Here is a 17140-nt window from a genome sequence, read left to right as displayed (position 1 = left end):
GCTGGGATGGGAATTTCTGCTTCATGGGACATTCCAGATTGGATAAGAACAAAACACCAACACTGCAGTCTCCTGCTTTGCAGAACAAACTATTTTGGGCCCATAACCTCACCCATGATCAGGCAAACTGGGCAGGCAGCCTGCCAGGCATCTGGGGAGCTGGGCAGCAGGTAAATCAGCCATCAGGCAAACGTAGGGCTAGGCAGGCAGCCAGCCAGGCAGCTTGCAAGTCCATCTGCCACTCAGACAGCCAAGAAGTTGGCAAGCTAAAACATTGGTTGTCTCCCTGGCTGCCCAGAGGGACAGATTGGGGGCTGGTCAGCCAAGCAACCCACCTCCCTGCCAGGGAAACAACCAGGACAGTCCTGCTGCCTGCTGCTCTCTGTCAATGGCTCTGAAGGAATGCCTGTATTCCCTTGGAAAGTGCCAGTTCCAATCTCTTGGCACCCAGCTGTGGCAGGAGAATATATTTATCCAGTTTCACTTCTTACAGGAAATATGTGTATTTAACATATTGAGTTACAGACAGCTGCATGGAGAGACTTGTCTATAGAAAGACTCAGGGACAATTTAGGATTAAAATTATGAAATGTAGTCTACCTGCTGCTCAGTTACATTTACATCACTACTCAAATCTGGGTTTTCAAGGTGCTCTGCCATCGTGCATTTGGAGGAGTATGTCATGTTCAGCAGCTTGCCACCTTCTGCCTTTTAATTCCACAAGAGGACAAAGAATAGGGCATTTTTCCTGCCTCAGTTTCTGATTAAGTTTTATCTGATGTATATTATTTTATACCTAGATATTCCTAAAATATGTTAAGTAGATGGCCCAATGATGCCGAAAAAAAATATTTGTGGTTGTTCAGAAAAATAGTTATTCCATTTACTAAGGGCAAGTCAGACCGGTGTCCTCATTCTGCCTGAACTATTTGAAACCCATAGCTAATTTTCCAGGAGGACATCCCAAATAAAATGTTTGAAGGAAGTAGATAGTGGAAAACTTTGTCTGCCCAGAAGTGATGGCACTATGCTACAAATTACTCAAGATCAGAGAGATAGTATGGAAAGATTAAGGCTTTCATATCTGCCGGGAGGCTGGTATTCTGGTTCTTACTTTAGAGATGTTTCTGTATGTTTTTATATGGGTTCTCCACATTACAATGAAGAATGTAGTAAGAGCAGGGCTGGAACTCCCATATGCCTATTTGCAGATAAGTACTCTCACAACTGGGGGTATACAATTATTAGTGTTTATCTTTATTATCTGGAATTCTTTATTTCTCTTGAGTGTTCCAAATTCAGTAGTCAGGGTAGAAAGTACTACCCTGTCCACTCTGGTTTACAGTCTCAGGTGATGACACTGCCTTCAATCACTTATGTGGGTTTTAACACTGGCCTCTCACAGATAATCTGTTAATATAAAATTTGGGAAATGCTGTTCCTGCTTGGTGTGCCTTAAAAAATTGATCTCTCAGAAAGAAGTTTTGCAGGCTTGAATTTAGAGGAGGACTCCTGTGCCTTGAGGAAAAAACTTAGCACGAGAAAAAGGCAGCCCTGCAGACGTTTTTGGTCCCACCTGACAAATCCTTTGAATTCTTTCATGCAGTGGTGGCAATCCTTCGGACTGAGTTTGCGATGCCTTTCTCATACCCTAAATTTCTATGTCCATGTTTCTTTAAGGGCTCTAGCCAAGGTCAAGAGGGTACAACAGGAGCACTTCCAACTACTGAATTTCTTCTGTGTGTCTAAATGTCTAGGGTAGGGGAACACCAGAATTATACAATAATTCATATTTCAGGACAAGGAGAAAGGCACTATTTGCTGTCAAACTCAGGGTTTATTAGCACTCTTAACTGGTCTCATATCAGCATCAAAGAGCCTCAGTTCAGTAGCACGCCGTGAGGGTGCATGACCTGGAGTCTTGCTCACATTGTTATTTGCAGCATCTGTGATCTAGATGAGTGTTGACTAACCCAGACTGGATCTCATATCTGCTCATGAAAGACTCAATATATTTTGAATTAAACATAAGGTCAAAATCAGAAATGAGTGGGATGAAGAAGGAGGAATCCTGCTGGTTTTGACTTCAAATAGGAAGAATAACAGAGTCAAGGGACTGACATATAAGAAAAAAGATTTAGAAAGACAAAAGAAGAGGAAACAAGCAAGAAGTAAACAGAATAAAAGCATAAAAGGAGGTTAAGGTTTTAAAAAGCAAAAAAGTATAGGAAACATGGAAATAATTTTTGTAAGAAATATTTTTCCATTTCTTGTGTCTGAGAAAATCAAATGCCATGACACATTATCAAACTGAGACTATAAGTAAGCTTACTATAAAATAGCTAAAAAATCAACAATACAGAGTTTTAGATTATTATTAGAAAGCAACCTCAATACTTACTGGAAAAAGGATAAAAATGTTTGGAGAAAAGAAGAAGGCTTTTTGCATAAACTTAGAATAAAACTTTCTTCACACATTACTTAAATATCATTGCTTGACAAACATGTTCGTTCCCCATGCTGTTATCTTCAGTCCTATTTTGAGGGGTCAGCATACCACTGTAATGTTAGGAAATCATGCTCAACATTTCAAGATAACACTTCTATTTTTTTTAAGCTTTTTCTGGTGGGTAACAAATACAAAACTTTTCTCTTAAAAAATGCATTGAAATGTCACAATGACATAAAGATTTCCCATGCTTCAAGCACTGTACAAGTAGTGACTAACATTTTGGGAAGCAGATAGGAGCGGTTTTTTTTTTTTTTTTTTTTTTTTTTTTTTTTTTTTTTTTTTTTTTTTTTTCCTAATTACTGCCTGCTACTTAGCTGACTGATGGGAGTGCAAGAGAGTCTTGGGACCCATCCTCAGACAGAATGCTCTAAACTTGGCCAGCTGTAGGTGAACACATTAAAAACAATATACAAACTTCTAATAAGGTCCTAAGAAACCAACAAATGGAATGGAATTTTCCTTGGTTTGGAGGATGGAATCTGAGGCAGCTCTGGAACTGAGGGAACCCATTCCTCTCTTCCCCAGGCACATAGAAGGCAGAAACAATTTTCATAGCCTCTGTGATTTCTGTCCCATGACCCACACACTTCCAATTAAGCCATAAATATGTGGACTAATAAGAAGTGTTTCTCCTTCACCCTAGGGTTTAACTGCAAATGAAAGAGGCAAAGGACCAGGCCAGGCTGTAATCAAAGACAGTAATGAAGATAACATAATAATGTCATAGGACAATTATGTGATGTTTCGGTTCTGGTTTCTTTAGAGTCACTACATTACCATAACATCATATGTGGCAAATTGCTTCTTTGTACCATTTATGTAGTGTAAATGGATTATATATCATTATATAACTTTGCAGCATATTCATAAAAGTGAGGATGTGGAGGTTGTTTGTAAGTGTTGATAGGTATGGTTTGGAGATATGTAAAAGACCACTGCAAAAGCTGAACACAATAGAAATTATGTATTTTGACAAATTTTCCTTCTTTACAACAGTAGTCTTGGTGTGAGTGCTTTCTAATTAAAAGACTGAATCTGGTTCATTATTTCTAACCCCCTAATAATGACTTTCATGGGTTTTATGGAACAAAGTGCTGGATATACTTTCCTTCTTTTGTGAGTTGAGAATTTTGCTGTTTGCAAGATTTTTCTTGCACTTAATTAAACATTTTTATTCTTACAGACTTCTTCTTTTGCCTCTTATTTCATGAGGAGAACAATGATAATTCTGAAGATAACACCTCTCTTTCAGCAATGGTTGTGGTGTTAGACAGTGCAGCACTCCAGCAGGATGTGATATTGATCTTTTATTATTATTTGGGGCAAACACAATTATAGCTCTCTTTTGTTTACGTTGCTCAATAACATTTCAGGTTCTGACAGCTTTATGAGCATCTCAGAAGAAACAAAGGAACCTGTGAGACTAATGTTTGAATCAAATTTTGTGAAGTATTGCATTTTTTTATATCTTTGTACTGAAGTGTAACTCACCAGGAAAATTCCCATGTCAGCTTTATTTACAAATCAGTAATATTCTACTTACATGTACCAGATCTGAATATAAATTATAATCTCAGACTGAAATTTGAAAAGAAATGGAAGAAATTTTATTAGAATATTTAGAAAATAGATAAGATGGTCGGAAGACTGGAAACACAAAACTTAGTCTTTTTCTTACTGTCACTCCCTTATTTCATGACCCTGAGAAAATCTTTTCATCTTTAGCTATATTTTCTCTGTAGTCCTTTGTTTGCTTTATCTAGTCAGACTAAAGACTTCTGGAATAGAGACTGTGCCCCTCTTTCTCTGAGAGGTATTTGGTATCAAATTGGTTTGATAGTCTTAAGTGACACACTGATATGCATAAAGTTAATAAGTAATGCCAATACGTTTAATGATACAATTTATTCTGAATTGGGAAAGTTTATGATTCATGAGAGGATTCTGACTTCAGAAAACTGAGGTTTAAAGATGGAACGTCAACTCTACAACCGCAGAGTAGAGAATTTGACCCAGGAGTGCTTCTGTATATCATATGTTGTGTAATATTTTCAATAGTTTCCTTTTTCTCTTGAAATAAATTATGCCAGTTTAGAAGAATCAAAAAGGTCTTAGGTCTCAGCACACAAATGCACGTTTAAATCATTTAAACATACAAAATTCTGTATGTCATAAGAAGTTACAGTCTTTTTGAAACATTAAGTATGGTTGTATTATGTTTCCTCAGCTGGCATTAGGTGAACCAAACATATTTGAATGACAGACTTCAAAAGTTCCTCCACAGTTCATTGTTACAGGCACTGATGTCACAAAACCTGCCTGGACAGACACCCACGGCTTTACACTATGTGATCATACTACTGATGTATTCTGATGTGATTGTTCCACTTAAATTCTCTTTCTATTCCTCTATTTACAAAATGATTAAGACTTAACTGCAGCACCTGACAGAACATTTAAATAATTAATTAGAAAAAAAAATGCAGATCACTGAATGAAGCTATTGTTTAAAGAACTCCAGAATACAGCTATTGTATTGTTCCTGCAGATGCATAAATGAAGATCTGTCTGTCGAAGGTGGCTATTATTAAAGATTTGCATGCAGTTCAGCTTCACATACAAAACAAAAAGCTGACTATTGGATATTAGAAACTAGTCTCCATTGTTATTGTCCCAAATATTTTGCAATTTCCTTTTTTATTTTTCATTTTAATAATTTATTTTTTACTCTTGTTCTATTTAAGTAGAAGCTGAACTGGAAAGAAAAAAAGTAGATTTTATTCCTTTTTCTTCTTTGTTGCATGCATTTATTTATATAATCCTATGGTGTTTTCTTCTTGATTCACAATTCATGGATTAAAGGACTGAACCTTCAGGTGCTCATTCAAGGCAGGGAAAGTGGCAGAGGCATGGATGTCAACACATTCAAAATATAAAGTATGCTGCACTACGAAGTCATAGTTGAAAAGATTAAAGTCGTATTGGCCTTGCTTGATTCCAGTTAAGGAACATCTGCAATGTGAGCAACTTTACAAATGGTGGAGAAATGGAATAAAACTAAAATACTTCAATTAACACTGATATTATAAATTTCAAGATTTCTGACAAGCCAAAGAGTAACTAGAAACAAGTCTTTATTTTTTGACTCCACTAACTTAATGGCTTCACTTTGAAATGGTTTTATGCAAACATAATAAATAAAGCTTAGATTTTACAGAAAGTAAATATATTTACCAGTTATAGAACCCACTTGTTTTTCCTATGGCTCTATATATAGCATTTCAGTTAGCTTATTGACTAACCTTGAGAGAAGATCATGAAAACCTTCCACCTCATGCTGAATTATGATCATACTGGCTCACACCTGCTACATATTAAACAAATTAAATGAGGTGAGCCATCATAGAAGATGTCAAAGACCAAATCAGCAGCTTAGGTTTGGGTTTTTTTTTCCCTGAGAAAAATATTAAAGTATAATGACTTGCTTATTTTTGGAGATGTATTTCAGAGACAAAAAAGAATACACAATTCCTGTGTTAAAGTACTTTGGATAAAAGTAGAAGGGAAATACAGCAAACTTATGCACCTGTAGAAGTATGGCAACAACATAATGGGATATCTGCTGATGTGACAAGATAAAGAAAAATAAGGAGGACACAGATGAAATAGAAGATGGCATTGGTTTGCTTTGATCTTTTTGTGTGTTAGTTCTCTTTCTTCTTGGGACATAACCTAGATAATTTTTCTAACCTTTTTTTGTGCCTTTTTAATTTGAACTGGATTTTAGCTTTCTTTCTCTTTCCTATATTGGTCCATCAGAATACTGCTATCTAAAGCCATAGAATTTGCCAAGCACTTGAAAATTCATCTAGTTTATCCTTGGATGAAGGCAGGATGAACTGTACCTCTATTAATACTAACAGAAGTTTTTTCTAACTTCCACTGAGAGTTTACAGCCAATATGGGCAATTCTTTCATAGGCTTTAAGATGTTAACAATTAGCATTATGGTTACTTATGTTTACTCTGAAGCTGAAACCCTAATAATCAACTGCTTCTTTGCATGCTTAAAGATTAATGTCAGATCATGAATTCCAACAGACTCAAAGAAGTGTATCTATGCAAGTACTTTCAGCCTGCTTCTGTAGTAGGCAGTGACCATAAGCCCACATCATTTATACCTGATAGTCATAAAGTGTAATTCTATTATAAGAAGAAGGTCTACTCAATAGCATTTACCTCTGGAATACATTTGTCCCATGAGCTTACAGTAAGATAACTGAGCACTACCTGAGTTCTCCCTGTATTCTCAGACCTCAAGGGTCACATCTGATACTGCATTTCCTATTACGTTCTTAGTACCTTATTTACGTACTTTATCTATTTACAAGAAATGAATGAAAGTAGACTTGAAACTCTGAGCATTTCTGCACCAGGAAACTATTCTTTAGGAAGTTCCATATACCTATAAGATTTCTTCTTTTTAATAGGCCGCCAGATGGTTGCAGTCTATGGCAACAGTTTGTGGTTTATTGCTAATTGAAACATCAAAACTTGTGTGCAAGGAATGTGCAGTGGTGCCTTCTTTGAAGCTTTGGATTTACATGCTAGTGCACTGTGTGCTGATGTTTCCTTTCATATGGAAAAAACTCCAAGCAAATAAAAGCAGAAAAAGCAATGCTGGCAGATCTTCCTGAAGTGAGATCTTAGCCAAAGTGAGTTCTCTTTTTTCAAAAAAATATTTTATTATAGGCATATTCAAGCAATATTTTTGTCATTCAGCATAGAAGGACAGAAGCCTTGCTTTTAGGTAAAGGACATGTACTTTGGAAATTCTGCTGTTCTATTGCATCTCTATTTGTTAAAGAAAATGTCTACTTTGGAGGAAGCCTAGTAAAAATATTAATTTCTGAGGGCTCCTTTGCATGGGAAGTCATATATCAGATACAATATGAAAGATTACTTTCAGGTTGTTCTCTTACATAGTCAGGTCTGTCATTAACATGTTCCTTCTGACCACAAAACTCAATTTCTTATTTTAATTTTCTTTTCCCAAGACACTTGGCCAGTCTGCTTTGTCCTTTTTGTCTTGGTGAAAAGGCACTGCCACTACTGTTCACCAGTTTAATCTATAAACAACTTCCCATACTGTCCCACCTATGCTTCTTCACATTCCCTTCCCTGTGCATGAACAGGAAGATTGATTTTCAAATATTTCTCCCAATTTTTCAGATCACCTAACTTAATAGAGTTGGCCCTGCATATGTTTAAGATCTGCTCTTGCAGTCTGAAGCTGAAAGACACACACCATATAAATATTTCGTATCCCATGGTCATGTCTCACCTCAAATAACTGAACTCCTACAAGAGTAGATCCTGAAACCCATTACATTCTGTCCTGTCTCACCTCCCAAGAACATTTTACAGTCCCATTTCAGCCATACCCCTTCTGTAAAAAACAAAGCAGTTTTCATAATGGCTGTTGATAGCCTTTGTGTTCATTACCTCCTTTCCGTGTATCTTCCTAGCTTTGTATTTACATGTTCCTATTTTACAAACTGTCATGTCTATTTGCATCCTCCCTTCGTTTGTGGTAGTTTGGATTGGCCCAAAAATCAAGAAAAATAATGTTAATGGAAATGGAAAAGCCTTTTTTGAGTCTGAAACACAATATAAACTACTTTTGCTGAACTGCAGATCATTACAGATTTTCTTTGATAGGAAATACTGACTCATCATACTCCTAGAACAAGTTTTTCATTATCCCTTTATGCCTCCTATATGATTACATGAACTCAACTGTCATCAGTCAACTTCTTTTGGAGAAAATAAATGTGTATGGATATTAATTTAAAAATAAATTCTGAAACTCAGTTTACCTATCAGGTATTATCCTGACTAAATGCAATGTGATAAATCAAAAGACAAGGACAAGGAAAGAAATTCCACAGGAAATAAAGTAGAAGCAAAGTAAAAGTAGTTCCAGACGGGAGAAGTGACAGGTTTTTTTTCAGGAAATCTATTTGACTGTCGACTGCCTGACAACACAAAATCTGACAAAAGATGTATTTCCCAACTCACATTGTTCAACTCAAAGCATGTCTGTCCCTTAAGTATGCTGGTTTGAAAAGGATGCTGGTGTTGGAAATGCATAGAGAATCAGAAAATAATGGCACAGGGCAATGATACCTTCCAGCTGGGTTTGAAGCAGAAAATTTCCCTCAGCCACTGCTGAACAGGAGGGTCTGGAAAGCTGATGGAGCTAGCAGAGAAAAAAAATACACGTGGTCCGTTATTGGTATTATTCATTACTTTGCACACTATCTATTTTTAAATTAATAAATAGTGCCCTGTTTTGAAGAAGATATTTTTAATCCAGTGTAATCACTTTCTGTCAGAGGATGCCATAGTCAAGAATGAGAGAACATATAGGTATCAAATTAATTTGCTGGGGCATGACCCTTACAGGTCCCATAACCAGGTCTTATAATCATGAGTATGTATAAAAAAATTATAAACCATCTACATAAATCACCACAGGAAAAATAAATTCTTCTCAGGCAATATCTTGGTGGGTCATAAGAAGGGTAAAGGGCAAATGCTTGCATCACAGCTAACCTGCTTATACAGCAAATTTAAATAGCCAGTAACATGTGATTTAGAAAAATATAGCCATTGAACAATTACTATGCAATTATTCTTGTTTCCCGTCAAAACTCTGCAGATCCTGTACAAAATCGTGAACTGTATTTAATTAAATAATATATCAGTGTCTAGAGAAAGATCTATGCAATGACTGTCGCTTTTCTTCCTGATGAAAATGCAAATGTAACCATTAATAGTTTATAAATGAATCTTAGCAGGAAGTGGGATAATGTACATCCTGCTTTAAGCTAAATAAAAGAAGAATGGTTCCATAAAATTCATTGACATTAAATCTCAAATAATTTTTTTTATTTTGGAAATGTACCTTTAAATATTCATCATTCTCTGGTCTTTCAAAAAAAAGAGCATTTCTTTATAGCCTACTATGATGACAACTGAAAAAACCCAAACAAAAGTTAGAGAAACTGGTGTTTGACTTTTTTTCTATCCATCAGAATCCTGAAGTTAAGCAGTGAAATGAAAATTCACATATCACAGCCTAAGCTCTTATCTCAGAAACAGAATACAACTTAAATAGGATATTGAATATTACTGCAATGCAGAACCATATATTGAGATTCAATGCAGGAAAAATACTTCTGCTACAAGACCATGTGTTGGAAAATAATAAATGCTTGTCTTTCCCGCAGCCTACAAAGTGAATAAAACCCCCAGTGTCTGCAGTTTGCTTAGTGTATTAACCTATGGACCTCAATATTGTAAACTGAAAATATGGATCAACTCTGACACTTCATTTTCATAGGACAAATAGGGTTTAGATTAAATATTTCTGAGGAATCTGTGGGAAGTCAATAGTGTTTACAGAACTTGTAAAGCTTAGTTTGGATGCTGAATCTTAAATCTTTTGTTTATAAGTTCTTATCAGTAAAGCCTTCAAGGTTAGCTTTGTTCCTGGAGTTTTGATCTTGTCTATGTGGCTTCAATTTTGAATGTAACAAGACTTAAGGAAAAAAAAAAAGGCGGAACTGAAACCAGCTTAATGTGTTCTATTGATTTTCTGACACCAAATTATTATTACTTGTCCCCTGTTGACACTATTGCACAAAGATGTCTTAAATGCAACTTCAAATAATTTGATTGAGATTTTTCTATAACAAAGTTAAATCCCTTGGTATTTGTCAAGAACCTCCCTGGAATTTTGAGAGACTCTAAGAGAAAACGGAACACAAACATTTAATGATCTGAACTGAAAATAGATATCTGCACTGAGATAGTCAAACAGAACCCTGCAAAAATTTGCATGTACAGGAGAATTCATATGAAATAATGTCTCAATATTTAAGATAGATGGGTAATATATAAAAATAAGGGACAGTCTTAAAATTAAATTTTAGAGAGGAATTAGTGATTGATAGTGTGGCATAAATAAAAAAATTAAGCATGTCTGCTTTACATATTGCTAGGTAATTATTTTCTTTTGAAAGTTCTTCCTCTGAACCAGTCACTGGGAAGGAAAGAGGAGAACTGAAATGAGAAATTACTTCATTTACATACTTGCAGAGCTGCTTCTCTGTATTGTGATAGTGCTGTACACAGTAATCAACAGCAAAATCAGATACTAAAAAACAACCTTAAAGGTCATGCAAATGCTCAAAAATTGCAACACTATTTCCATCTCTGAAAATGTGGTAGATTACCTGATCAGCGAGTTAGAATAGCAGCAGATGTGAGGGATTCTTTAAACTAACAAAAAGGCTTATTGACTAATTATTTGATAGACACTTCAACTTGCTTTGCATTTATGTCCATTAATCTTTAGAACTGGGTTGTCCCTGCACACCTCTGAACAGAATGAACTTCTCTGTGGACATCTTTGCTTCATTTCCTTGTTTTTAAAAGGAGCCTGAAACAAACATACTAGGGCATACTAGGTACCTAGTTTTTTAGGCAATCAGAGTTACAGAAGGAGAAATTCTTGTTTATGCACAGAATTTAATCCACCACCAAATCTTGTTCCAATTAATTTTCTTCAGGGTAGTTTTTGTATTTTTGCACTTTTTGTAAAACATCTTTATTTCTGGTTGTTAGTACCTCTATCTATCTATCTATCTATCTATCTATCTATCTATCTATCTATCTATCTGTCTATCTATCTATCTATCTATCTATCTATCTATCTATCTATCTATCTCTATATATATCCTCCTGTATGCATCTGAATTGGCTTTCTCATACTGGGGTCAAACCAGAGCCCTTTTCCCCTGTCACTTTTTGTCATCTTTTCTTTTGTCCTCTCCATAAACAAAGAAAAAGGAAAGGCTTAATTCATTATGTTTATGCTATTTCACAACAATGTGAGGATAAACCAGACAGTGCAGTGGATAAGACATGGATGGGAAACTAGCTACCTTTTTCCCAGAAAAAGGCAATGCAGCAAGACAGTGTCTGAGAAAAGGCTGCGGTTCAGTTCCATCAGGACCACTGCTGGCAGGAAAGAAACTGTAGGAGCAGTGAAGGGTAGATTAAGGCAATAAAGAAAAAATTCTGTTAGTGTAGCCAGAGGATGCTATACAAGAATTTTAAAAAACCTCTCAGTGACATCATGCTGACAGAAGATCTGATAAATGAGATGGTCATCTATGCTTCCACCTCTTCCTCAACTTCTGAGAGATTTCTTAACTAAGAGATTTCTATGTTTTGGACATCCTGTCCTGAAAGCAGAAGGCAGTTGTCCAGTCTTGGGAACTGTCTAGATGCCTATTATCTGATTGTTTTTAGGCAAGAGTTTACAAGTCTAAGGTTTCAAAAAGCAAAAATGAACTTTTGTTAACATACAAGGGAAAATAGTCAAGGAAGAAAAAAATACCAACTACCAGTAAACTTAAGACAAATCAGCTGAGAGATGTACTGGAAGAATACTCATGGGATGTGTAAACCCATGTCTAAATCACTTCTACTTTTTTTGGGCTTCACAGCTGGGGTCCATATGATCTACATTTAGATATTCTGTAATTTTAGAAAGCTAAAATGTGGACATATTTCAAATTAGTCACCTTGGGCTCCCTTTATAGTTAGAAAAGAGAAGTATAAGATTTTCATTAGGACTGTTGTGGTTTACTCAGACCATGAGTATTGTGAATAAATCACCCTCTGGAAGTACAGGCCTCTCTCCACTGCTAACAGTTCATGACATTTGGGTAGATCATATTTCGAGAGCTACAGGTGGCAAATGAATCACGAATAATGCCTCCAAATCCCCTCTGTATCCTGAAATATCATGAAATATTATGTTGTTTGCTCGTGCTAACACTTTTGTCATTGAACAGACCATAAAATATTCCATGCTATAAAGAATGTATGTGTAACTTGATATGTCTTTTGAAGAAAATTACTTGTGAGAACATACCAATGTATTGTCTTAGTAGTTCAGCTAATCCTCTCTTATATCATTTTACTGTAGGAAGGTAGACTTCTGTCCAAAAATTCATTTAACTACTCAAATAGTTACATTCCACAAAGACAAAAAGGAGAGAAAACCTGTTTTTTTCCATCCTAACTCCAGCTAGATCTATCTAGCTATGTGATTTTCTGAGCTCAATTTTTTGTTACTGGCCATACTCCGAAGGCAGATGCTCTGAGAAAGAGTTTGTGAAGCAGTGGCAGATATGAAACTATTTAGTTCATAGCTGTAACCTGTGGAGTATGTAACAACACTTTACTGATTTAGTGTTTTCCCATGGCAGGCTCCACCAACCAATTGAAGCTAACAACTTGTCAAGAGCTAAAACTTAAAGGAGATTAGTATCAATACTTGGGTTTTGTGTTTTTTTTTTTTTTTTTTTTTTTTTTTTTTTTTACCCAGTCACTACCAAAATCAAAGAAATCACATGAGGCATGACCATGGAAATAAAGCTTAATTTATAAGAACTAATTCTGTGAAATAAAATGGACTTTTACAGTCAGAGGGGAAATGAAGATATAAGTGATTAATAATTCTTTAATAAGAAAAGAATCCTGATTTACTAGTAGCTTTTGTGTGGTTAATTAAGGCTCTGATTCACAAAACCCAGTAACCTTTTAGAAAGTGGATTCTACTTTGTATAATGAAAGCAAGATTGGGAAACTGTGAAGTAATCATATCTTCCCAGATAAGAATAGGCAGTGGAGATTGTACAGGCTGTAAAAATCACTGTTCGTGTGATGTGATATTTTAGGAGCTTTACACAAGATTTTAACACTATTTAGTCTGTTAAAAGGGAAATACTTACAGACACAATCAAGAAAAACATCGGACTTCTAAAAACTCCTAGAGAATTTCTCAGCAACAGACTCTGGATAGCAGACATAAAGAAAAGGAGTTCAGGGTCATGGTATCCAGAATATTCCAAACAAAAACTTTATTTCTTGTTTCCCTTTCCACAATAGTAGTCCATTTTACAAAGTGTTTTCTATATATATATGAACTATAAAATTACTTAAGCACTCAGATGGGCATTTGTTTTTACCTGGCTAGTTCCCCAAAAGCTCTGTTTACAGCCAAGTGATACTGCTTAGTGAGCAACTTACATAAATAGCAAAGAACTATAGTAATTTAAATGCTTTTCTGGATGCCATCATTTATTCCTATCTGTACACTTTATCTTGGCTGCAGTTTCTGTTACACTGAGGCAAACAGCGCCATTTTAATCCAAGCCTAAGAGAGTTCCAGTGGTGTAAGTGCCAACTACCAAGCAGCTGAGCCAAGAGAAGAGCAGTTGTGATAAAATAGATGGTAGAATATTACACGTATGTGGAGGCCATGGGAAAAGAAAACAGAGGAGGCAAAACACTACAGTTCCCAAATAATAAAGAAAATCAGAAAAACATGTTGGCAATTGAAAATAATTATTTTTATGTATGTATCTGTATCTGTGCATCTCTATATATCAAGATACACACACAGATGAGACACATGGCAGTGTATATATATGTCATACATAAATAGAATCCATATACTATATATAATTGTGTACATACTTAAACTCTTAAACTCTCCTTGTGTCTCTGTGTATATATATGTGTGTGTGTATATGGATATATATATACATAAGGAGAAAGAGAGAGAGAGAGAGAAAATGGGCTACTGCACTAAGCAAGCTCACACCAATTTACATAATGGAGCTAAGCAGGATTCATGATCTAGGAATACAGAAGCTTGAAACTTCAAAGCTATTATATAATCACCACTCCAGCTTCATGTATGACAACCTACACTTCTGTCAAATAGTACCTGGGGTGTACAGAAGTTCAGCTTTCCCAGCTTTTGGAGGGAACCCTGCTCTGCAGTGGAGTTATGTGCTGATGTTTTTGTTCCTACAGAAGATGTAATCCCAGCCAACAAGGACAGGAGAGGAAGAAACTCTTTGTGTATCAAAGGAAATGGCTTTAAGCGTGTTCTCCTCTCCTGCTGCATAGTCATGGTTTGGATTAGGAAATAACAGGCTGTAGGCAGCCAGAAGTCGGAGCTGAGTAAATTTTTTAAATCTTTAAAAGAAAAGAAGAAAGCTTAGAAGCTGTGCATAATTTATACCCATCTATCATTTTCCATCTCTTGATAACCCAGAACTGTGAACCCAGGAACTAAAGTGAGTGCTTAGGAACATCATTGCAGATCTATGTCTGATAGCTGTTATTGATTTAAACAATTTCAATTTGTTTTGTTCTAATCTCACATATAAAACAATGGCACCCGAAAGGCTTTTGTATAACTTTTCAATGAAATAAACACTTTTCACAGTTTCTAAATGCAACATCAATCTTGTTCCAGAATATTCCTGGGGCTGACAGCTTTTCATTATTATTCTTATCACAGAGTGTACAGTGAACTAAGCTCTAAATTAACTACAGGCAGGCCTGAATCACAAGAATGGAGTCAGAAATTTGCTAAAGTTTCTTGCTGCCTGGATACAGGGATTTTGTTCTTATTCTTTAATGAAATAATAAAGTAGAAATAATCCATTATTTACATGGGAAAAAAAAGCATGTAGTCATGTTTTATTTTAATTCCCATATGTTTAAAATCTTTGCACTGTTTCTTATAATTAATTTCTTTTCTTATCTGTTGAAGAAAATATGAACTAAACAAAACTGTGAAGTGAACAAATTGCATTCAGTATAATTTTAATTTCCTATTTAGTTTATTTTATTGCATTACACTAAGTTTGTAAATGTCAGTGATTCAAATGTTAATAAAATTTTAGTTGTATATTAAAGGTAAATTCAATCACATAAAATAAAAAAATGTTAAAGGTCCATAATAGGTGAGATTACCAAGTTGTGTCATATGATAAAACAAGTTCTCTTAATGACAATAAAAAGGAAACCCAAGAATTTACAATTTATTTGTGTTCCTTAAACCAAATTTATTTCTCACTAAAATTTTTTTTTACTATTTCGGAATATATATTTGTGTCTAGGAAGGGTTTACATTCAATGCTTATTTTGTATGAAATTTCAAACATGAAATTACATGTTTGAAAAATTATGAAAAATCAGCAGCATAAGGCAAAATTTTCCCTTCTAAACTGCCATTTGCAACCAGTCTTATCTGTAGATAAATTTACATGGTCTTAGAAATAAACTTTTGTAATGTTCAATTGCTAAACAGACCTCATCAAAGGCTGTGCACAGGTGCAGACATATGGAATTTGGAGGAAATGCCCACATGCAGGGGACAATTTAGAAGCAACAGCATGTTCTTAAGTCATGGAGATAGAATTTATTTTTCAACACTCCACTTAATGAAAAAGCTAGCTTGCTTTTACCGCAGAAACTTTCTGTGTTACCATGCAACATGGAAGAGATGAAAGACTTTTTGCTGAATCATAATTATCAATAGAAATGACTTTTTTTTAATTTAAATGATACTCATGTACTTCACAGATTATAATTTTCAGGGATTTCAAGGAAACATTATTTATTTTTAAGCTATATATCTACCTCAGATAAGGAGAAGAAAAAAGATATTTCAAAAAATATAATTGTCTTTTTTTTTTAATGAATACTACAACTAAGAGAAAATAATAAGCAAAACTAGTGCAATCTTAATGGTAAGAGCAGCACTCAATCTCTTTGCCAAAGATGACACTTACCAAAGAGATTGTTCATAGAAGCTTTTTAGGACTGATTTTATTATACCACTCATGATACAAGTTTTTTATCTCTGTTCTATTAAGGGTGTAACACTATTATACATTTCCGTTCTGTAGTTCCACTCGGGTGACAATTCTGAGTTATTTTTGGAAGACTGGATCCAAAACGTGCCCACTCTAATTGCATCAGCTCACCAAAAATATTACCACACAAAATTGCCTGAAAAGTGTAGTTTGGACAGTGTTTCCTACTGTGACAGACACTTGCTAATCGTGTCTTGCTGGTTTGTGTGTAATAGAGTTCCTACTGCTAACAAGTTTAACTATTGAGCAGTTCGGCTGAAATCCATTTGACAGCAAAGTCTGCCAAAGGAGCGATCTTAGAACAATGAATTGCCAAATGACAACAGGCAAAAAAGAAGATAATAAAAAAAAAGAAGCATTTTTTATTAAATAAATACCAACTGAAAGACAAATCCAAGATAAACAAATATCTTAGGTTATTAGAAAATGCTTTAACAACTATATATAACCTAGTGAGTTTTATAAAATGCTAGCAACTGTAGAATCAGCATATAGTAGAATCAGTTGATATACCACAAAGACCTAGAAATTTCAGAACTGAGCCAGATCTCTTCTTATTTTCCTTTATTTTGACAATCTGACCTTTAGTTTTCTGTTCTATCTTTGGTTTCTGTTTAGGTTTCAACCTAGTACCTTTACCATTCCACATTAGTAGTTGAAGTGATTCAATTCTGCTAATTAGATGTAATGATGGCCTGGCTCTTGTGATGCTAGCATGGTCTCTGCTGATGCCTCTGCTGTATTCTGGGATGCAACTTCTGTTGACAAAAACACTGTTTGCTCTCCATGCAGGTAATGAATCTGGAAAT

Source organism: Sylvia atricapilla, chromosome 1, assembly GCF_009819655.1.
Source record: "Sylvia atricapilla isolate bSylAtr1 chromosome 1, bSylAtr1.pri, whole genome shotgun sequence".
In the NCBI taxonomy this organism is placed as follows: Eukaryota; Metazoa; Chordata; class Aves; order Passeriformes; family Sylviidae; genus Sylvia; species Sylvia atricapilla.
This window is presented reverse-complemented; position numbering follows the sequence as displayed.